The 15845-nt window shown below is 43.8% G+C and overlaps 38 non-coding genes and 34 pseudogenes across 38 annotated transcripts; all 72 read right to left on the bottom strand.

Moving 5' to 3' along the window:
* Window positions 1-8: 8 nt before the first annotated feature.
* Window positions 9-117, bottom strand: LOC131726517 (5S ribosomal RNA; annotated as a pseudogene).
* A 114-nt stretch (window positions 118-231) lies between these two features.
* Window positions 232-350, bottom strand: LOC131725832 (5S ribosomal RNA). The gene has a single exon (XR_009321011.1). It is a non-coding gene; the product is annotated as a 5S ribosomal RNA (ribosomal RNA).
* Window positions 351-464: 114 nt separating this feature from the next.
* On the bottom strand, window positions 465-573 carry LOC131726518 (5S ribosomal RNA; annotated as a pseudogene).
* Window positions 574-687: 114 nt separating this feature from the next.
* On the bottom strand, window positions 688-806 carry LOC131725843 (5S ribosomal RNA). Its single transcript, XR_009321022.1, has one exon. It is a non-coding gene; the product is annotated as a 5S ribosomal RNA (ribosomal RNA).
* A 114-nt stretch (window positions 807-920) lies between these two features.
* On the bottom strand, window positions 921-1039 carry LOC131726118 (5S ribosomal RNA). Its single transcript, XR_009321301.1, has one exon. It is a non-coding gene; the product is annotated as a 5S ribosomal RNA (ribosomal RNA).
* A 100-nt stretch (window positions 1040-1139) lies between these two features.
* Window positions 1140-1248, bottom strand: LOC131726519 (5S ribosomal RNA; annotated as a pseudogene).
* A 100-nt stretch (window positions 1249-1348) lies between these two features.
* On the bottom strand, window positions 1349-1467 carry LOC131725854 (5S ribosomal RNA). The gene has a single exon (XR_009321033.1). It is a non-coding gene; the product is annotated as a 5S ribosomal RNA (ribosomal RNA).
* Window positions 1468-1567: 100 nt separating this feature from the next.
* On the bottom strand, window positions 1568-1676 carry LOC131726520 (5S ribosomal RNA; annotated as a pseudogene).
* A 100-nt stretch (window positions 1677-1776) lies between these two features.
* LOC131725865 (5S ribosomal RNA) lies at window positions 1777-1895 on the bottom strand. Its single transcript, XR_009321044.1, has one exon. It is a non-coding gene; the product is annotated as a 5S ribosomal RNA (ribosomal RNA).
* Window positions 1896-1995: 100 nt separating this feature from the next.
* LOC131726521 (5S ribosomal RNA) lies at window positions 1996-2104 on the bottom strand (annotated as a pseudogene).
* Window positions 2105-2204: 100 nt separating this feature from the next.
* Window positions 2205-2323, bottom strand: LOC131725876 (5S ribosomal RNA). The gene has a single exon (XR_009321055.1). It is a non-coding gene; the product is annotated as a 5S ribosomal RNA (ribosomal RNA).
* A 100-nt stretch (window positions 2324-2423) lies between these two features.
* Window positions 2424-2542, bottom strand: LOC131725888 (5S ribosomal RNA). Its single transcript, XR_009321067.1, has one exon. It is a non-coding gene; the product is annotated as a 5S ribosomal RNA (ribosomal RNA).
* Window positions 2543-2642: 100 nt separating this feature from the next.
* On the bottom strand, window positions 2643-2751 carry LOC131726522 (5S ribosomal RNA; annotated as a pseudogene).
* Window positions 2752-2851: 100 nt separating this feature from the next.
* On the bottom strand, window positions 2852-2960 carry LOC131726524 (5S ribosomal RNA; annotated as a pseudogene).
* A 100-nt stretch (window positions 2961-3060) lies between these two features.
* On the bottom strand, window positions 3061-3169 carry LOC131726822 (5S ribosomal RNA; annotated as a pseudogene).
* A 114-nt stretch (window positions 3170-3283) lies between these two features.
* Window positions 3284-3392, bottom strand: LOC131726525 (5S ribosomal RNA; annotated as a pseudogene).
* Window positions 3393-3492: 100 nt separating this feature from the next.
* On the bottom strand, window positions 3493-3611 carry LOC131725899 (5S ribosomal RNA). Its single transcript, XR_009321078.1, has one exon. It is a non-coding gene; the product is annotated as a 5S ribosomal RNA (ribosomal RNA).
* A 114-nt stretch (window positions 3612-3725) lies between these two features.
* On the bottom strand, window positions 3726-3844 carry LOC131726307 (5S ribosomal RNA). Its single transcript, XR_009321493.1, has one exon. It is a non-coding gene; the product is annotated as a 5S ribosomal RNA (ribosomal RNA).
* A 100-nt stretch (window positions 3845-3944) lies between these two features.
* Window positions 3945-4053, bottom strand: LOC131726526 (5S ribosomal RNA; annotated as a pseudogene).
* Window positions 4054-4167: 114 nt separating this feature from the next.
* LOC131726308 (5S ribosomal RNA) lies at window positions 4168-4286 on the bottom strand. The gene has a single exon (XR_009321494.1). It is a non-coding gene; the product is annotated as a 5S ribosomal RNA (ribosomal RNA).
* Window positions 4287-4386: 100 nt separating this feature from the next.
* Window positions 4387-4495, bottom strand: LOC131726527 (5S ribosomal RNA; annotated as a pseudogene).
* A 114-nt stretch (window positions 4496-4609) lies between these two features.
* Window positions 4610-4728, bottom strand: LOC131725910 (5S ribosomal RNA). Its single transcript, XR_009321089.1, has one exon. It is a non-coding gene; the product is annotated as a 5S ribosomal RNA (ribosomal RNA).
* Window positions 4729-4828: 100 nt separating this feature from the next.
* Window positions 4829-4947, bottom strand: LOC131725921 (5S ribosomal RNA). Its single transcript, XR_009321100.1, has one exon. It is a non-coding gene; the product is annotated as a 5S ribosomal RNA (ribosomal RNA).
* A 114-nt stretch (window positions 4948-5061) lies between these two features.
* On the bottom strand, window positions 5062-5170 carry LOC131726528 (5S ribosomal RNA; annotated as a pseudogene).
* Window positions 5171-5284: 114 nt separating this feature from the next.
* LOC131726529 (5S ribosomal RNA) lies at window positions 5285-5393 on the bottom strand (annotated as a pseudogene).
* A 100-nt stretch (window positions 5394-5493) lies between these two features.
* On the bottom strand, window positions 5494-5612 carry LOC131726309 (5S ribosomal RNA). The gene has a single exon (XR_009321495.1). It is a non-coding gene; the product is annotated as a 5S ribosomal RNA (ribosomal RNA).
* Window positions 5613-5726: 114 nt separating this feature from the next.
* On the bottom strand, window positions 5727-5845 carry LOC131725932 (5S ribosomal RNA). The gene has a single exon (XR_009321111.1). It is a non-coding gene; the product is annotated as a 5S ribosomal RNA (ribosomal RNA).
* Window positions 5846-5959: 114 nt separating this feature from the next.
* LOC131726530 (5S ribosomal RNA) lies at window positions 5960-6068 on the bottom strand (annotated as a pseudogene).
* A 114-nt stretch (window positions 6069-6182) lies between these two features.
* Window positions 6183-6291, bottom strand: LOC131726531 (5S ribosomal RNA; annotated as a pseudogene).
* Window positions 6292-6405: 114 nt separating this feature from the next.
* LOC131725943 (5S ribosomal RNA) lies at window positions 6406-6524 on the bottom strand. The gene has a single exon (XR_009321122.1). It is a non-coding gene; the product is annotated as a 5S ribosomal RNA (ribosomal RNA).
* A 100-nt stretch (window positions 6525-6624) lies between these two features.
* LOC131726838 (5S ribosomal RNA) lies at window positions 6625-6733 on the bottom strand (annotated as a pseudogene).
* A 100-nt stretch (window positions 6734-6833) lies between these two features.
* On the bottom strand, window positions 6834-6952 carry LOC131725954 (5S ribosomal RNA). The gene has a single exon (XR_009321133.1). It is a non-coding gene; the product is annotated as a 5S ribosomal RNA (ribosomal RNA).
* A 100-nt stretch (window positions 6953-7052) lies between these two features.
* LOC131725965 (5S ribosomal RNA) lies at window positions 7053-7171 on the bottom strand. Its single transcript, XR_009321144.1, has one exon. It is a non-coding gene; the product is annotated as a 5S ribosomal RNA (ribosomal RNA).
* Window positions 7172-7271: 100 nt separating this feature from the next.
* Window positions 7272-7390, bottom strand: LOC131726310 (5S ribosomal RNA). Its single transcript, XR_009321496.1, has one exon. It is a non-coding gene; the product is annotated as a 5S ribosomal RNA (ribosomal RNA).
* A 100-nt stretch (window positions 7391-7490) lies between these two features.
* LOC131726532 (5S ribosomal RNA) lies at window positions 7491-7599 on the bottom strand (annotated as a pseudogene).
* Window positions 7600-7699: 100 nt separating this feature from the next.
* Window positions 7700-7808, bottom strand: LOC131726533 (5S ribosomal RNA; annotated as a pseudogene).
* Window positions 7809-7922: 114 nt separating this feature from the next.
* On the bottom strand, window positions 7923-8031 carry LOC131726535 (5S ribosomal RNA; annotated as a pseudogene).
* Window positions 8032-8145: 114 nt separating this feature from the next.
* LOC131725976 (5S ribosomal RNA) lies at window positions 8146-8264 on the bottom strand. The gene has a single exon (XR_009321155.1). It is a non-coding gene; the product is annotated as a 5S ribosomal RNA (ribosomal RNA).
* A 100-nt stretch (window positions 8265-8364) lies between these two features.
* LOC131726312 (5S ribosomal RNA) lies at window positions 8365-8483 on the bottom strand. Its single transcript, XR_009321498.1, has one exon. It is a non-coding gene; the product is annotated as a 5S ribosomal RNA (ribosomal RNA).
* A 114-nt stretch (window positions 8484-8597) lies between these two features.
* On the bottom strand, window positions 8598-8706 carry LOC131726536 (5S ribosomal RNA; annotated as a pseudogene).
* A 114-nt stretch (window positions 8707-8820) lies between these two features.
* LOC131725987 (5S ribosomal RNA) lies at window positions 8821-8939 on the bottom strand. The gene has a single exon (XR_009321166.1). It is a non-coding gene; the product is annotated as a 5S ribosomal RNA (ribosomal RNA).
* Window positions 8940-9039: 100 nt separating this feature from the next.
* On the bottom strand, window positions 9040-9148 carry LOC131726486 (5S ribosomal RNA; annotated as a pseudogene).
* Window positions 9149-9262: 114 nt separating this feature from the next.
* Window positions 9263-9371, bottom strand: LOC131726537 (5S ribosomal RNA; annotated as a pseudogene).
* A 114-nt stretch (window positions 9372-9485) lies between these two features.
* On the bottom strand, window positions 9486-9604 carry LOC131726313 (5S ribosomal RNA). Its single transcript, XR_009321499.1, has one exon. It is a non-coding gene; the product is annotated as a 5S ribosomal RNA (ribosomal RNA).
* A 114-nt stretch (window positions 9605-9718) lies between these two features.
* On the bottom strand, window positions 9719-9827 carry LOC131726538 (5S ribosomal RNA; annotated as a pseudogene).
* Window positions 9828-9941: 114 nt separating this feature from the next.
* LOC131726839 (5S ribosomal RNA) lies at window positions 9942-10050 on the bottom strand (annotated as a pseudogene).
* Window positions 10051-10150: 100 nt separating this feature from the next.
* On the bottom strand, window positions 10151-10269 carry LOC131725999 (5S ribosomal RNA). Its single transcript, XR_009321178.1, has one exon. It is a non-coding gene; the product is annotated as a 5S ribosomal RNA (ribosomal RNA).
* Window positions 10270-10369: 100 nt separating this feature from the next.
* On the bottom strand, window positions 10370-10488 carry LOC131726011 (5S ribosomal RNA). Its single transcript, XR_009321189.1, has one exon. It is a non-coding gene; the product is annotated as a 5S ribosomal RNA (ribosomal RNA).
* A 114-nt stretch (window positions 10489-10602) lies between these two features.
* LOC131726448 (5S ribosomal RNA) lies at window positions 10603-10721 on the bottom strand. Its single transcript, XR_009321637.1, has one exon. It is a non-coding gene; the product is annotated as a 5S ribosomal RNA (ribosomal RNA).
* A 100-nt stretch (window positions 10722-10821) lies between these two features.
* LOC131726022 (5S ribosomal RNA) lies at window positions 10822-10940 on the bottom strand. The gene has a single exon (XR_009321201.1). It is a non-coding gene; the product is annotated as a 5S ribosomal RNA (ribosomal RNA).
* Window positions 10941-11054: 114 nt separating this feature from the next.
* Window positions 11055-11173, bottom strand: LOC131726033 (5S ribosomal RNA). The gene has a single exon (XR_009321212.1). It is a non-coding gene; the product is annotated as a 5S ribosomal RNA (ribosomal RNA).
* A 100-nt stretch (window positions 11174-11273) lies between these two features.
* Window positions 11274-11382, bottom strand: LOC131726840 (5S ribosomal RNA; annotated as a pseudogene).
* A 100-nt stretch (window positions 11383-11482) lies between these two features.
* LOC131726841 (5S ribosomal RNA) lies at window positions 11483-11591 on the bottom strand (annotated as a pseudogene).
* Window positions 11592-11691: 100 nt separating this feature from the next.
* On the bottom strand, window positions 11692-11810 carry LOC131726044 (5S ribosomal RNA). Its single transcript, XR_009321223.1, has one exon. It is a non-coding gene; the product is annotated as a 5S ribosomal RNA (ribosomal RNA).
* A 114-nt stretch (window positions 11811-11924) lies between these two features.
* On the bottom strand, window positions 11925-12043 carry LOC131726055 (5S ribosomal RNA). Its single transcript, XR_009321235.1, has one exon. It is a non-coding gene; the product is annotated as a 5S ribosomal RNA (ribosomal RNA).
* Window positions 12044-12157: 114 nt separating this feature from the next.
* Window positions 12158-12266, bottom strand: LOC131726539 (5S ribosomal RNA; annotated as a pseudogene).
* A 114-nt stretch (window positions 12267-12380) lies between these two features.
* Window positions 12381-12489, bottom strand: LOC131726842 (5S ribosomal RNA; annotated as a pseudogene).
* Window positions 12490-12603: 114 nt separating this feature from the next.
* Window positions 12604-12712, bottom strand: LOC131726848 (5S ribosomal RNA; annotated as a pseudogene).
* Window positions 12713-12812: 100 nt separating this feature from the next.
* Window positions 12813-12931, bottom strand: LOC131726066 (5S ribosomal RNA). The gene has a single exon (XR_009321246.1). It is a non-coding gene; the product is annotated as a 5S ribosomal RNA (ribosomal RNA).
* A 100-nt stretch (window positions 12932-13031) lies between these two features.
* On the bottom strand, window positions 13032-13150 carry LOC131726077 (5S ribosomal RNA). The gene has a single exon (XR_009321259.1). It is a non-coding gene; the product is annotated as a 5S ribosomal RNA (ribosomal RNA).
* A 114-nt stretch (window positions 13151-13264) lies between these two features.
* LOC131726088 (5S ribosomal RNA) lies at window positions 13265-13383 on the bottom strand. The gene has a single exon (XR_009321270.1). It is a non-coding gene; the product is annotated as a 5S ribosomal RNA (ribosomal RNA).
* A 114-nt stretch (window positions 13384-13497) lies between these two features.
* LOC131726099 (5S ribosomal RNA) lies at window positions 13498-13616 on the bottom strand. Its single transcript, XR_009321281.1, has one exon. It is a non-coding gene; the product is annotated as a 5S ribosomal RNA (ribosomal RNA).
* A 100-nt stretch (window positions 13617-13716) lies between these two features.
* Window positions 13717-13835, bottom strand: LOC131726111 (5S ribosomal RNA). Its single transcript, XR_009321294.1, has one exon. It is a non-coding gene; the product is annotated as a 5S ribosomal RNA (ribosomal RNA).
* Window positions 13836-13949: 114 nt separating this feature from the next.
* Window positions 13950-14058, bottom strand: LOC131726540 (5S ribosomal RNA; annotated as a pseudogene).
* A 114-nt stretch (window positions 14059-14172) lies between these two features.
* LOC131726122 (5S ribosomal RNA) lies at window positions 14173-14291 on the bottom strand. The gene has a single exon (XR_009321305.1). It is a non-coding gene; the product is annotated as a 5S ribosomal RNA (ribosomal RNA).
* A 100-nt stretch (window positions 14292-14391) lies between these two features.
* LOC131726541 (5S ribosomal RNA) lies at window positions 14392-14500 on the bottom strand (annotated as a pseudogene).
* Window positions 14501-14614: 114 nt separating this feature from the next.
* On the bottom strand, window positions 14615-14733 carry LOC131726133 (5S ribosomal RNA). Its single transcript, XR_009321316.1, has one exon. It is a non-coding gene; the product is annotated as a 5S ribosomal RNA (ribosomal RNA).
* Window positions 14734-14847: 114 nt separating this feature from the next.
* LOC131726807 (5S ribosomal RNA) lies at window positions 14848-14956 on the bottom strand (annotated as a pseudogene).
* A 100-nt stretch (window positions 14957-15056) lies between these two features.
* Window positions 15057-15175, bottom strand: LOC131726144 (5S ribosomal RNA). Its single transcript, XR_009321327.1, has one exon. It is a non-coding gene; the product is annotated as a 5S ribosomal RNA (ribosomal RNA).
* Window positions 15176-15289: 114 nt separating this feature from the next.
* On the bottom strand, window positions 15290-15398 carry LOC131726542 (5S ribosomal RNA; annotated as a pseudogene).
* Window positions 15399-15498: 100 nt separating this feature from the next.
* On the bottom strand, window positions 15499-15617 carry LOC131726156 (5S ribosomal RNA). The gene has a single exon (XR_009321338.1). It is a non-coding gene; the product is annotated as a 5S ribosomal RNA (ribosomal RNA).
* A 114-nt stretch (window positions 15618-15731) lies between these two features.
* Window positions 15732-15840, bottom strand: LOC131726843 (5S ribosomal RNA; annotated as a pseudogene).
* Window positions 15841-15845: the final 5 nt, after the last annotated feature.

Below are 15845 nucleotides of genomic sequence, written 5' to 3' on the forward strand. Positions count from 1 at the left end.
AAATGTAATGCCTGCAGCACTTGATATTCCCAGGTGGTCTCCCATCCAAGTACTAACCAAGCCCAACATTGCTTAGCTTCTGAGATCAGGCTTATTCAAGGTGGTGTGGCCGCAGGCGATTGCATTTCTGCTTTCATGACTTTTATGTTTAGTGAGCTGGGGGTGATTCCTCCAAAATTTCCTTTTGTCCTCCACACATTTCAATTGTAAAATGTAATTACAAAAATGTAATGCCTGCAGCACTTGATATTCCCAGGTGGTCTCCCATCCAAGTACTAACCAAGCCCAACATTGCTTAGCTTCTGAGATCAGACGAGATCAGGCTTATTCAAGGTGGTGTGGCCGCAGGCGATTGCATTTCTGCTTTCATGACTTTTATGTTTAGTGAGCTGGGGGTGATTCCTCCAAAATTTCCTTTTGTCCTCCACACATTTCAATTGTAAAATGTAATTACAAAAATGTAATGCCTGCAGCACTTGATATTCCCAGGTGGTCTCCCATCCAAGTACTAACCAAGCCCAACATTGCTTAGCTTCTGAGATCAGGCTTATTCAAGGTGGTGTGGCCGCAGGCGATTGCATTTCTGCTTTCATGACTTTTATGTTTAGTGAGCTGGGGGTGATTCCTCCAAAATTTCCTTTTGTCCTCCACACATTTCAATTGTAAAATGTAATTACAAAAATGTAATGCCTGCAGCACTTGATATTCCCAGGTGGTCTCCCATCCAAGTACTAACCAAGCCCAACATTGCTTAGCTTCTGAGATCAGACGAGATCAGGCTTATTCAAGGTGGTGTGGCCGCAGGCGATTGCATTTCTGCTTTCATGACTTTTATGTTTAGTGAGCTGGGGGTGATTCCTCCAAAATTTCCTTTTGTCCTCCACACATTTCAATTGTAAAATGTAATTACAAAAATGTAATGCCTGCAGCACTTGATATTCCCAGGTGGTCTCCCATCCAAGTACTAACCAAGCCCAACATTGCTTATCTTCTGAGATCAGACGAGATCAGGCTTATTCAAGGTGGTGTGGCCGCAGGCGATTGCATTTCTGCTTTCATGACTTTTATGTTTAGTGAGCTGGGGGTGATTCCTCCAAAATTTCCTTTTGTCCTCCACACATTTCAATTGTAAAATGTAATGCCTGCAGCACTTGATATTCCCAGGTGGTCTCCCATCCAAGTACTAACCAAGCCCAACATTGCTTAGCTTCTGAGATCAGGCTTATTCAAGGTGGTGTGGCCGCAGGCGATTGCATTTCTGCTTTTATGACTTTTATGTTTAGTGAGCTGGGGGTGATTCCTCCAAAATTTCCTTTTGTCCTCCACACATTTCAATTGTAAAATGTAATGCCTGCAGCACTTGATATTCCCAGGTGGTCTCCCATCCAAGTACTAACCAAGCCCAACATTGCTTAGCTTCTGAGATCAGACGAGATCAGGCTTATTCAAGGTGGTGTGGCCGCAGGCGATTGCATTTCTGCTTTCATGACTTTTATGTTTAGTGAGCTGGGGGTGATTCCTCCAAAATTTCCTTTTGTCCTCCACACATTTCAATTGTAAAATGTAATGCCTGCAGCACTTGATATTCCCAGGTGGTCTCCCATCCAAGTACTAACCAAGCCCAACATTGCTTAGCTTCTGAGATCAGGCTTATTCAAGGTGGTGTGGCCGCAGGCGATTGCATTTCTGCTTTCATGACTTTTATGTTTAGTGAGCTGGGGGTGATTCCTCCAAAATTTCCTTTTGTCCTCCACACATTTCAATTGTAAAATGTAATGCCTGCAGCACTTGATATTCCCAGGTGGTCTCCCATCCAAGTACTAACCAAGCCCAACATTGCTTAGCTTCTGAGATCAGACGAGATCAGGCTTATTCAAGGTGGTGTGGCCGCAGGCGATTGCATTTCTGCTTTCATGACTTTTATGTTTAGTGAGCTGGGGGTGATTCCTCCAAAATTTCCTTTTGTCCTCCACACATTTCAATTGTAAAATGTAATGCCTGCAGCACTTGATATTCCCAGGTGGTCTCCCATCCAAGTACTAACCAAGCCCAACATTGCTTAGCTTCTGAGATCAGGCTTATTCAAGGTGGTGTGGCCGCAGGCGATTGCATTTCTGCTTTCATGACTTTTATGTTTAGTGAGCTGGGGGTGATTCCTCCAAAATTTCCTTTTGTCCTCCACACATTTCAATTGTAAAATGTAATGCCTGCAGCACTTGATATTCCCAGGTGGTCTCCCATCCAAGTACTAACCAAGCCCAACATTGCTTAGCTTCTGAGATCAGACGAGATCAGGCTTATTCAAGGTGGTGTGGCCGCAGGCGATTGCATTTCTGCTTTCATGACTTTTATGTTTAGTGAGCTGGGGGTGATTCCTCCAAAATTTCCTTTTGTCCTCCACACATTTCAATTGTAAAATGTAATGCCTGCAGCACTTGATATTCCCAGGTGGTCTCCCATCCAAGTACTAACCAAGCCCAACATTGCTTAGCTTCTGAGATCAGACGAGATCAGGCTTATTCAAGGTGGTGTGGCCGCAGGCGATTGCATTTCTGCTTTCATGACTTTTATGTTTAGTGAGCTGGGGGTGATTCCTCCAAAATTTCCTTTTGTCCTCCACACATTTCAATTGTAAAATGTAATGCCTGCAGCACTTGATATTCCCAGGTGGTCTCCCATCCAAGTACTAACCAAGCCCAACATTGCTTAGCTTCTGAGATCAGGCTTATTCAAGGTGGTGTGGCCGCAGGCGATTGCATTTCTGCTTTCATGACTTTTATGTTTAGTGAGCTGGGGGTGATTCCTCCAAAATTTCCTTTTGTCCTCCACACATTTCAATTGTAAAATGTAATGCCTGCAGCACTTGATATTCCCAGGTGGTCTCCCATCCAAGTACTAACCAAGCCCAACATTGCTTAGCTTCTGAGATCAGGCTTATTCAAGGTGGTGTGGCCGCAGGCGATTGCATTTCTGCTTTCATGACTTTTATGTTTAGTGAGCTGGGGGTGATTCCTCCAAAATTTCCTTTTGTCCTCCACACATTTCAATTGTAAAATGTAATGCCTGCAGCACTTGATATTCCCAGGTGGTCTCCCATCCAAGTACTAACCAAGCCCAACATTGCTTAGCGTCTGAGATCAGGCTTATTCAAGGTGGTGTGGCCGCAGGCGATTGCATTTCTGCTTTCATGACTTTTATGTTTAGTGAGCTGGGGGTGATTCCTCCAAAATTTCCTTTTGTCCTCCACACATTTCAATTGTAAAATGTAATTACAAAAATGTAATGCCTGCAGCACTTGATATTCCCAGGTGGTCTCCCATCCAAGTACTAACCAAGCCCAACATTGCTTAGCTTCTGAGATCAGGCTTATTCAAGGTGGTGTGGCCGCAGGCGATTGCATTTCTGCTTTTATGACTTTTATGTTTAGTGAGCTGGGGGTGATTCCTCCAAAATTTCCTTTTGTCCTCCACACATTTCAATTGTAAAATGTAATGCCTGCAGCACTTGATATTCCCAGGTGGTCTCCCATCCAAGTACTAACCAAGCCCAACATTGCTTAGCTTCTGAGATCAGACGAGATCAGGCTTATTCAAGGTGGTGTGGCCGCAGGCGATTGCATTTCTGCTTTCATGACTTTTATGTTTAGTGAGCTGGGGGTGATTCCTCCAAAATTTCCTTTTGTCCTCCACACATTTCAATTGTAAAATGTAATTACAAAAATGTAATGCCTGCAGCACTTGATATTCCCAGGTGGTCTCCCATCCAAGTACTAACCAAGCCCAACATTGCTTAGCTTCGGAGATCAGACGAGATCAGGCTTATTCAAGGTGGTGTGGCCGCAGGCGATTGCATTTCTGCTTTCATGACTTTTATGTTTAGTGAGCTGGGGGTGATTCCTCCAAAATTTCCTTTTGTCCTCCACACATTTCAATTGTAAAATGTAATGCCTGCAGCACTTGATATTCCCAGGTGGTCTCCCATCCAAGTACTAACCAAGCCCAACATTGCTTAGCTTCTGAGATCAGGCTTATTCAAGGTGGTGTGGCCGCAGGCGATTGCATTTCTGCTTTCATGACTTTTATGTTTAGTGAGCTGGGGGTGATTCCTCCAAAATTTCCTTTTGTCCTCCACACATTTCAATTGTAAAATGTAATTACAAAAATGTAATGCCTGCAGCACTTGATATTCCCAGGTGGTCTCCCATCCAAGTACTAACCAAGCCCAACATTGCTTAGCTTCGGAGATCAGACGAGATCAGGCTTATTCAAGGTGGTGTGGCCGCAGGCGATTGCATTTCTGCTTTCATGACTTTTATGTTTAGTGAGCTGGGGGTGATTCCTCCAAAATTTCCTTTTGTCCTCCACACATTTCAATTGTAAAATGTAATGCCTGCAGCACTTGATATTCCCAGGTGGTCTCCCATCCAAGTACTAACCAAGCCCAACATTGCTTAGCTTCTGAGATCAGGCTTATTCAAGGTGGTGTGGCCGCAGGCGATTGCATTTCTGCTTTCATGACTTTTATGTTTAGTGAGCTGGGGGTGATTCCTCCAAAATTTCCTTTTGTCCTCCACACATTTCAATTGTAAAATGTAATTACAAAAATGTAATGCCTGCAGCACTTGATATTCCCAGGTGGTCTCCCATCCAAGTACTAACCAAGCCCAACATTGCTTAGCTTCTGAGATCAGACGAGATCAGGCTTATTCAAGGTGGTGTGGCCGCAGGCGATTGCATTTCTGCTTTCATGACTTTTATGTTTAGTGAGCTGGGGGTGATTCCTCCAAAATTTCCTTTTGTCCTCCACACATTTCAATTGTAAAATGTAATGCCTGCAGCACTTGATATTCCCAGGTGGTCTCCCATCCAAGTACTAACCAAGCCCAACATTGCTTAGCTTCTGAGATCAGACGAGATCAGGCTTATTCAAGGTGGTGTGGCCGCAGGCGATTGCATTTCTGCTTTCATGACTTTTATGTTTAGTGAGCTGGGGGTGATTCCTCCAAAATTTCCTTTTGTCCTCCACACATTTCAATTGTAAAATGTAATTACAAAAATGTAATGCCTGCAGCACTTGATATTCCCAGGTGGTCTCCCATCCAAGTACTAACCAAGCCCAACATTGCTTAGCTTCTGAGATCAGGCTTATTCAAGGTGGTGTGGCCGCAGGCGATTGCATTTCTGCTTTCATGACTTTTATGTTTAGTGAGCTGGGGGTGATTCCTCCAAAATTTCCTTTTGTCCTCCACACATTTCAATTGTAAAATGTAATTACAAAAATGTAATGCCTGCAGCACTTGATATTCCCAGGTGGTCTCCCATCCAAGTACTAACCAAGCCCAACATTGCTTAGCTTCTGAGATCAGGCTTATTCAAGGTGGTGTGGCCGCAGGCGATTGCATTTCTGCTTTCATGACTTTTATGTTTAGTGAGCTGGGGGTGATTCCTCCAAAATTTCCTTTTGTCCTCCACACATTTCAATTGTAAAATGTAATGCCTGCAGCACTTGATATTCCCAGGTGGTCTCCCATCCAAGTACTAACCAAGCCCAACATTGCTTAGCTTCGGAGATCAGACGAGATCAGGCTTATTCAAGGTGGTGTGGCCGCAGGCGATTGCATTTCTGCTTTCATGACTTTTATGTTTAGTGAGCTGGGGGTGATTCCTCCAAAATTTCCTTTTGTCCTCCACACATTTCAATTGTAAAATGTAATTACAAAAATGTAATGCCTGCAGCACTTGATATTCCCAGGTGGTCTCCCATCCAAGTACTAACCAAGCCCAACATTGCTTAGCTTCTGAGATCAGACGAGATCAGGCTTATTCAAGGTGGTGTGGCCGCAGGCGATTGCATTTCTGCTTTCATGACTTTTATGTTTAGTGAGCTGGGGGTGATTCCTCCAAAATTTCCTTTTGTCCTCCACACATTTCAATTGTAAAATGTAATTACAAAAATGTAATGCCTGCAGCACTTGATATTCCCAGGTGGTCTCCCATCCAAGTACTAACCAAGCCCAACATTGCTTAGCTTCTGAGATCAGGCTTATTCAAGGTGGTGTGGCCGCAGGCGATTGCATTTCTGCTTTCATGACTTTTATGTTTAGTGAGCTGGGGGTGATTCCTCCAAAATTTCCTTTTGTCCTCCACACATTTCAATTGTAAAATGTAATTACAAAAATGTAATGCCTGCAGCACTTGATATTCCCAGGTGGTCTCCCATCCAAGTACTAACCAAGCCCAACATTGCTTAGCTTCTGAGATCAGGCTTATTCAAGGTGGTGTGGCCGCAGGCGATTGCATTTCTGCTTTCATGACTTTTATGTTTAGTGAGCTGGGGGTGATTCCTCCAAAATTTCCTTTTGTCCTCCACACATTTCAATTGTAAAATGTAATTACAAAAATGTAATGCCTGCAGCACTTGATATTCCCAGGTGGTCTCCCATCCAAGTACTAACCAAGCCCAACATTGCTTAGCTTCTGAGATCAGACGAGATCAGGCTTATTCAAGGTGGTGTGGCCGCAGGCGATTGCATTTCTGCTTTCATGACTTTTATGTTTAGTGAGCTGGGGGTGATTCCTCCAAAATTTCCTTTTGTCCTCCACACATTTCAATTGTAAAATGTAATGCCTGCAGCACTTGATATTCCCAGGTGGTCTCCCATCCAAGTACTAACCAAGCCCAACATTGCTTAGCTTCGGAGATCAGGCTTATTCAAGGTGGTGTGGCCGCAGGCGATTGCATTTCTGCTTTCATGACTTTTATGTTTAGTGAGCTGGGGGTGATTCCTCCAAAATTTCCTTTTGTCCTCCACACATTTCAATTGTAAAATGTAATGCCTGCAGCACTTGATATTCCCAGGTGGTCTCCCATCCAAGTACTAACCAAGCCCAACATTGCTTAGCTTCTGAGATCAGACGAGATCAGGCTTATTCAAGGTGGTGTGGCCGCAGGCGATTGCATTTCTGCTTTCATGACTTTTATGTTTAGTGAGCTGGGGGTGATTCCTCCAAAATTTCCTTTTGTCCTCCACACATTTCAATTGTAAAATGTAATGCCTGCAGCACTTGATATTCCCAGGTGGTCTCCCATCCAAGTACTAACCAAGCCCAACATTGCTTAGCTTCTGAGATCAGACGAGATCAGGCTTATTCAAGGTGGTGTGGCCGCAGGCGATTGCATTTCTGCTTTCATGACTTTTATGTTTAGTGAGCTGGGGGTGATTCCTCCAAAATTTCCTTTTGTCCTCCACACATTTCAATTGTAAAATGTAATGCCTGCAGCACTTGATATTCCCAGGTGGTCTCCCATCCAAGTACTAACCAAGCCCAACATTGCTTAGCTTCGGAGATCAGACGAGATCAGGCTTATTCAAGGTGGTGTGGCCGCAGGCGATTGCATTTCTGCTTTCATGACTTTTATGTTTAGTGAGCTGGGGGTGATTCCTCCAAAATTTCCTTTTGTCCTCCACACATTTCAATTGTAAAATGTAATGCCTGCAGCACTTGATATTCCCAGGTGGTCTCCCATCCAAGTACTAACCAAGCCCAACATTGCTTAGCTTCTGAGATCAGGCTTATTCAAGGTGGTGTGGCCGCAGGCGATTGCATTTCTGCTTTCATGACTTTTATGTTTAGTGAGCTGGGGGTGATTCCTCCAAAATTTCCTTTTGTCCTCCACACATTTCAATTGTAAAATGTAATGCCTGCAGCACTTGATATTCCCAGGTGGTCTCCCATCCAAGTACTAACCAAGCCCAACATTGCTTAGCTTCTGAGATCAGGCTTATTCAAGGTGGTGTGGCCGCAGGCGATTGCATTTCTGCTTTCATGACTTTTATGTTTAGTGAGCTGGGGGTGATTCCTCCAAAATTTCCTTTTGTCCTCCACACATTTCAATTGTAAAATGTAATTACAAAAATGTAATGCCTGCAGCACTTGATATTCCCAGGTGGTCTCCCATCCAAGTACTAACCAAGCCCAACATTGCTTAGCTTCTGAGATCAGGCTTATTCAAGGTGGTGTGGCCGCAGGCGATTGCATTTCTGCTTTCATGACTTTTATGTTTAGTGAGCTGGGGGTGATTCCTCCAAAATTTCCTTTTGTCCTCCACACATTTCAATTGTAAAATGTAATTACAAAAATGTAATGCCTGCAGCACTTGATATTCCCAGGTGGTCTCCCATCCAAGTACTAACCAAGCCCAACATTGCTTAGCTTCTGAGATCAGACGAGATCAGGCTTATTCAAGGTGGTGTGGCCGCAGGCGATTGCATTTCTGCTTTCATGACTTTTATGTTTAGTGAGCTGGGGGTGATTCCTCCAAAATTTCCTTTTGTCCTCCACACATTTCAATTGTAAAATGTAATGCCTGCAGCACTTGATATTCCCAGGTGGTCTCCCATCCAAGTACTAACCAAGCCCAACATTGCTTAGCTTCGGAGATCAGACGAGATCAGGCTTATTCAAGGTGGTGTGGCCGCAGGCGATTGCATTTCTGCTTTCATGACTTTTATGTTTAGTGAGCTGGGGGTGATTCCTCCAAAATTTCCTTTTGTCCTCCACACATTTCAATTGTAAAATGTAATTACAAAAATGTAATGCCTGCAGCACTTGATATTCCCAGGTGGTCTCCCATCCAAGTACTAACCAAGCCCAACATTGCTTAGCTTCTGAGATCAGGCTTATTCAAGGTGGTGTGGCCGCAGGCGATTGCATTTCTGCTTTCATGACTTTTATGTTTAGTGAGCTGGGGGTGATTCCTCCAAAATTTCCTTTTGTCCTCCACACATTTCAATTGTAAAATGTAATTACAAAAATGTAATGCCTGCAGCACTTGATATTCCCAGGTGGTCTCCCATCCAAGTACTAACCAAGCCCAACATTGCTTAGCTTCTGAGATCAGACGAGATCAGGCTTATTCAAGGTGGTGTGGCCGCAGGCGATTGCATTTCTGCTTTCATGACTTTTATGTTTAGTGAGCTGGGGGTGATTCCTCCAAAATTTCCTTTTGTCCTCCACACATTTCAATTGTAAAATGTAATGCCTGCAGCACTTGATATTCCCAGGTGGTCTCCCATCCAAGTACTAACCAAGCCCAACATTGCTTAGCTTCTGAGATCAGGCGTATTCAAGGTGGTGTGGCCGCAGGCGATTGCATTTCTGCTTTCATGACTTTTATGTTTAGTGAGCTGGGGGTGATTCCTCCAAAATTTCCTTTTGTCCTCCACACATTTCAATTGTAAAATGTAATTACAAAAATGTAATGCCTGCAGCACTTGATATTCCCAGGTGGTCTCCCATCCAAGTACTAACCAAGCCCAACATTGCTTAGCTTCTGAGATCAGGCTTATTCAAGGTGGTGTGGCCGCAGGCGATTGCATTTCTGCTTTCATGACTTTTATGTTTAGTGAGCTGGGGGTGATTCCTCCAAAATTTCCTTTTGTCCTCCACACATTTCAATTGTAAAATGTAATTACAAAAATGTAATGCCTGCAGCACTTGATATTCCCAGGTGGTCTCCCATCCAAGTACTAACCAAGCCCAACATTGCTTAGCTTCGGAGATCAGACGAGATCAGGCTTATTCAAGGTGGTGTGGCCGCAGGCGATTGCATTTCTGCTTTCATGACTTTTATGTTTAGTGAGCTGGGGGTGATTCCTCCAAAATTTCCTTTTGTCCTCCACACATTTCAATTGTAAAATGTAATTACAAAAATGTAATGCCTGCAGCACTTGATATTCCCAGGTGGTCTCCCATCCAAGTACTAACCAAGCCCAACATTGCTTAGCTTCTGAGATCAGGCTTATTCAAGGTGGTGTGGCCGCAGGCGATTGCATTTCTGCTTTCATGACTTTTATGTTTAGTGAGCTGGGGGTGATTCCTCCAAAATTTCCTTTTGTCCTCCACACATTTCAATTGTAAAATGTAATTACAAAAATGTAATGCCTGCAGCACTTGATATTCCCAGGTGGTCTCCCATCCAAGTACTAACCAAGCCCAACATTGCTTAGCTTCGGAGATCAGGCTTATTCAAGGTGGTGTGGCCGCAGGCGATTGCATTTCTGCTTTCATGACTTTTATGTTTAGTGAGCTGGGGGTGATTCCTCCAAAATTTCCTTTTGTCCTCCACACATTTCAATTGTAAAATGTAATGCCTGCAGCACTTGATATTCCCAGGTGGTCTCCCATCCAAGTACTAACCAAGCCCAACATTGCTTAGCTTCTGAGATCAGACGAGATCAGGCTTATTCAAGGTGGTGTGGCCGCAGGCGATTGCATTTCTGCTTTCATGACTTTTATGTTTAGTGAGCTGGGGGTGATTCCTCCAAAATTTCCTTTTGTCCTCCACACATTTCAATTGTAAAATGTAATGCCTGCAGCACTTGATATTCCCAGGTGGTCTCCCATCCAAGTACTAACCAAGCCCAACATTGCTTAGCTTCTGAGATCAGACGAGATCAGGCTTATTCAAGGTGGTGTGGCCGCAGGCGATTGCATTTCTGCTTTCATGACTTTTATGTTTAGTGAGCTGGGGGTGATTCCTCCAAAATTTCCTTTTGTCCTCCACACATTTCAATTGTAAAATGTAATTACAAAAATGTAATGCCTGCAGCACTTGATATTCCCAGGTGGTCTCCCATCCAAGTTCTAACCAAGCCCAACATTGCTTAGCTTCTGAGATCAGACGAGATCAGGCTTATTCAAGGTGGTGTGGCCGCAGGCGATTGCATTTCTGCTTTCATGACTTTTATGTTTAGTGAGCTGGGGGTGATTCCTCCAAAATTTCCTTTTGTCCTCCACACATTTCAATTGTAAAATGTAATGCCTGCAGCACTTGATATTCCCAGGTGGTCTCCCATCCAAGTACTAACCAAGCCCAACATTGCTTAGCTTCTGAGATCAGACGAGATCAGGCTTATTCAAGGTGGTGTGGCCGCAGGCGATTGCATTTCTGCTTTCATGACTTTTATGTTTAGTGAGCTGGGGGTGATTCCTCCAAAATTTCCTTTTGTCCTCCACACATTTCAATTGTAAAATGTAATTACAAAAATGTAATGCCTGCAGCACTTGATATTCCCAGGTGGTCTCCCATCCAAGTACTAACCAAGCCCAACATTGCTTAGCTTCTGAGATCAGACGAGATCAGGCTTATTCAAGGTGGTGTGGCCGCAGGCGATTGCATTTCTGCTTTCATGACTTTTATGTTTAGTGAGCTGGGGGTGATTCCTCCAAAATTTCCTTTTGTCCTCCACACATTTCAATTGTAAAATGTAATGCCTGCAGCACTTGATATTCCCAGGTGGTCTCCCATCCAAGTACTAACCAAGCCCAACATTGCTTAGCTTCGGAGATCAGGCTTATTCAAGGTGGTGTGGCCGCAGGCGATTGCATTTCTGCTTTCATGACTTTTATGTTTAGTGAGCTGGGGGTGATTCCTCCAAAATTTCCTTTTGTCCTCCACACATTTCAATTGTAAAATGTAATGCCTGCAGCACTTGATATTCCCAGGTGGTCTCCCATCCAAGTACTAACCAAGCCCAACATTGCTTAGCTTCGGAGATCAGGCTTATTCAAGGTGGTGTGGCCGCAGGCGATTGCATTTCTGCTTTCATGACTTTTATGTTTAGTGAGCTGGGGGTGATTCCTCCAAAATTTCCTTTTGTCCTCCACACATTTCAATTGTAAAATGTAATGCCTGCAGCACTTGATATTCCCAGGTGGTCTCCCATCCAAGTACTAACCAAGCCCAACATTGCTTAGCTTCTGAGATCAGACGAGATCAGGCTTATTCAAGGTGGTGTGGCCGCAGGCGATTGCATTTCTGCTTTCATGACTTTTATGTTTAGTGAGCTGGGGGTGATTCCTCCAAAATTTCCTTTTGTCCTCCACACATTTCAATTGTAAAATGTAATTACAAAAATGTAATGCCTGCAGCACTTGATATTCCCAGGTGGTCTCCCATCCAAGTACTAACCAAGCCCAACATTGCTTAGCTTCTGAGATCAGACGAGATCAGGCTTATTCAAGGTGGTGTGGCCGCAGGCGATTGCATTTCTGCTTTCATGACTTTTATGTTTAGTGAGCTGGGGGTGATTCCTCCAAAATTTCCTTTTGTCCTCCACACATTTCAATTGTAAAATGTAATTACAAAAATGTAATGCCTGCAGCACTTGATATTCCCAGGTGGTCTCCCATCCAAGTACTAACCAAGCCCAACATTGCTTAGCTTCTGAGATCAGGCTTATTCAAGGTGGTGTGGCCGCAGGCGATTGCATTTCTGCTTTCATGACTTTTATGTTTAGTGAGCTGGGGGTGATTCCTCCAAAATTTCCTTTTGTCCTCCACACATTTCAATTGTAAAATGTAATTACAAAAATGTAATGCCTGCAGCACTTGATATTCCCAGGTGGTCTCCCATCCAAGTACTAACCAAGCCCAACATTGCTTAGCTTCGGAGATCAGGCTTATTCAAGGTGGTGTGGCCGCAGGCGATTGCATTTCTGCTTTCATGACTTTTATGTTTAGTGAGCTGGGGGTGATTCCTCCAAAATTTCCTTTTGTCCTCCACACATTTCAATTGTAAAATGTAATTACAAAAATGTAATGCCTGCAGCACTTGATATTCCCAGGTGGTCTCCCATCCAAGTACTAACCAAGCCCAACATTGCTTAGCTTCGGAGATCAGGCTTATTCAAGGTGGTTTGGCCGCAGGCGATTGCATTTCTGCTTTCATGACTTTTATGTTTAGTGAGCTGGGGGTGATTCCTCCAAAATTTCCTTTTGTCCTCCACACATTTCAATTGTAAAATGTAATGCCTGCAGCACTTGATATTCCCAGGTGGTCTCCCATCCAAGTACTAACCAAGCCCAACATTGCTTAGCTTCTGAGATCAGACGAGATCAGGCTTATTCAAGGTGGTGTGGCCGCAGGCGATTGCATTTCTGCTTTCATGACTTTTATGTTTAGTGAGCTGGGGGTGATTCCTCCAAAATTTCCTTTTGGCCTCCACACATTTCAATTGTAAAATGTAATGCCTGCAGCACTTGATATTCCCAGGTGGTCTCCCATCCAAGTACTAACCAAGCCCAACATTGCTTAGCTTCTGAGATCAGACGAGATCAGGCTTATTCAAGGTGGTGTGGCCGCAGGCGATTGCATTTCTGCTTTCATGACTTTTATGTTTAGTGAGCTGGGGGTGATTCCTCCAAAATTTCCTTTTGTCCTCCACACATTTCAATTGTAAAATGTAATTACAAAAATGTAATGCCTGCAGCACTTGATATTCCCAGGTGGTCTCCCATCCAAGTACTAACCAAGCCCAACATTGCTTAGCTTCTGAGATCAGACGAGATCAGGCTTATTCAAGGTGGTGTGGCCGCAGGCGATTGCATTTCTGCTTTCATGACTTTTATGTTTAGTGAGCTGGGGGTGATTCCTCCAAAATTTCCTTTTGTCCTCCACACATTTCAATTGTAAAATGTAATTACAAAAATGTAATGCCTGCAGCACTTGATATTCCCAGGTGGTCTCCCATCCAAGTACTAACCAAGCCCAACATTGCTTAGCTTCTGAGATCAGACGAGATCAGGCTTATTCAAGGTGGTGTGGCCGCAGGCGATTGCATTTCTGCTTTCATGACTTTTATGTTTAGTGAGCTGGGGGTGATTCCTCCAAAATTTCCTTTTGTCCTCCACACATTTCAATTGTAAAATGTAATGCCTGCAGCACTTGATATTCCCAGGTGGTCTCCCATCCAAGTACTAACCAAGCCCAACATTGCTTAGCTTCTGAGATCAGACGAGATCAGGCTTATTCAAGGTGGTGTGGCCGCAGGCGATTGCATTTCTGCTTTCATGACTTATATGTTTAGTGAGCTGGGGGTGATTCCTCCAAAATTTCCTTTTGTCCTCCACACATTTCAATTGTAAAATGTAATTACAAAAATGTAATGCCTGCAGCACTTGATATTCCCAGGTGGTCTCCCATCCAAGTACTAACCAAGCCCAACATTGCTTAGCTTCTGAGATCAGGCTTATTCAAGGTGGTGTGGCCGCAGGCGATTGCATTTCTGCTTTCATGACTTTTATGTTTAGTGAGCTGGGGGTGATTCCTCCAAAATTTCCTTTTGTCCTCCACACATTTCAATTGTAAAATGTAATTACAAAAATGTAATGCCTGCAGCACTTGATATTCCCAGGTGGTCTCCCATCCAAGTACTAACCAAGCCCAACATTGCTTAGCTTCTGAGATCAGACGAGATCAGGCTTATTCAAGGTGGTGTGGCCGCAGGCGATTGCATTTCTGCTTTCATGACTTTTATGTTTAGTGAGCTGGGGGTGATTCCTCCAAAATTTCCTTTTGTCCTCCACACATTTCAATTGTAAAATGTAATGCCTGCAGCACTTGATATTCCCAGGTGGTCTCCCATCCAAGTACTAACCAAGCCCAACATTGCTTAGCTTCTGAGATCAGGCTTATTCAAGGTGGTGTGGCCGCAGGCGATTGCATTTCTGCTTTCATGACTTTTATGTTTAGTGAGCTGGGGGTGATTCCTCCAAAATTTCCTTTTGTCCTCCACACATTTCAATTGTAAAATGTAATTACAAAAATGTAATGCCTGCAGCACTTGATATTCCCAGGTGGTCTCCCATCCAAGTACTAACCAAGCCCAACATTGCTTAGCTTCTGAGATCAGACGAGATCAGGCTTATTCAAGGTGGTGTGGCCGCAGGCGATTGCATTTCTGCTTTCATGACTTTTATGTTTAGTGAGCTGGGGGTGATTCCTCCAAAATTTCCTTTTGTCCTCCACACATTTCAATTGTAAAATGTAATTACAAAAATGTAATGCCTGCAGCACTTGATATTCCCAGGTGGTCTCCCATCCAAGTACTAACCAAGCCCAACATTGCTTAGCTTCTGAGATCAGGCTTATTCAAGGTGGTGTGGCCGCAGGAGATTGCATTTCTGCTTTCATGACTTTTATGTTTAGTGAGCTGGGGGTGATTCCTCCAAAATTTCCTTTTGTCCTCCACACATTTCAATTGTAAAATGTAATGCCTGCAGCACTTGATATTCCCAGGTGGTCTCCCATCCAAGTACTAACCAAGCCCAACATTGCTTAGCTTCTGAGATCAGACGAGATCAGGCTTATTCAAGGTGGTGTGGCCGCAGGCGATTGCATTTCTGCTTTCATGACTTTTATGTTTAGTGAGCTGGGGGTGATTCCGCCAAAATTTCCTTTTGTCCTCCACACATTTCAATTGTAAAATGTAATTACAAAAATGTAATGCCTGCAGCACTTGATATTCCCAGGTGGTCTCCCATCCAAGTACTAACCAAGCCCAACATTGCTTAGCTTCTGAGATCAGGCTTATTCAAGGTGGTGTGGCCGCAGGCGATTGCATTTCTGCTTTCATGACTTTTATGTTTAGTGAGCTGGGGGTGATTCCTCCAAAATTTCCTTTTGTCCTCCACACATTTCAATTGTAAAATGTAATGCCTGCAGCACTTGATATTCCCAGGTGGTCTCCCATCCAAGTACTAACCAAGCCCAACATTGCTTAGCTTCTGAGATCAGACGAGATCAGGCTTATTCAAGGTGGTGTGGCCGCAGGCGATTGCATTTCTGCTTTCATGACTTTTATGTTTAGTGAGCTGGGGGTGATTCCTCCAAAATTTCCTTTTGTCCTCCACACATTTCAATTGTAAAATGTAATTACAAAAATGTAATGCCTGCAGCACTTGATATTCCCAGGTGGTCTCCCATCCAAGTACTAACCAAGCCCAACATTGCTTAGCTTCGGAGATCAGGCTTATTCAAGGTGGTGTGGCCGCAGGCGATTG

The sequence above is a fragment of the Acipenser ruthenus genome, unplaced genomic scaffold (assembly GCF_902713425.1).
Source record: "Acipenser ruthenus unplaced genomic scaffold, fAciRut3.2 maternal haplotype, whole genome shotgun sequence".
Classification (NCBI taxonomy): Eukaryota; Metazoa; Chordata; class Actinopteri; order Acipenseriformes; family Acipenseridae; genus Acipenser; species Acipenser ruthenus.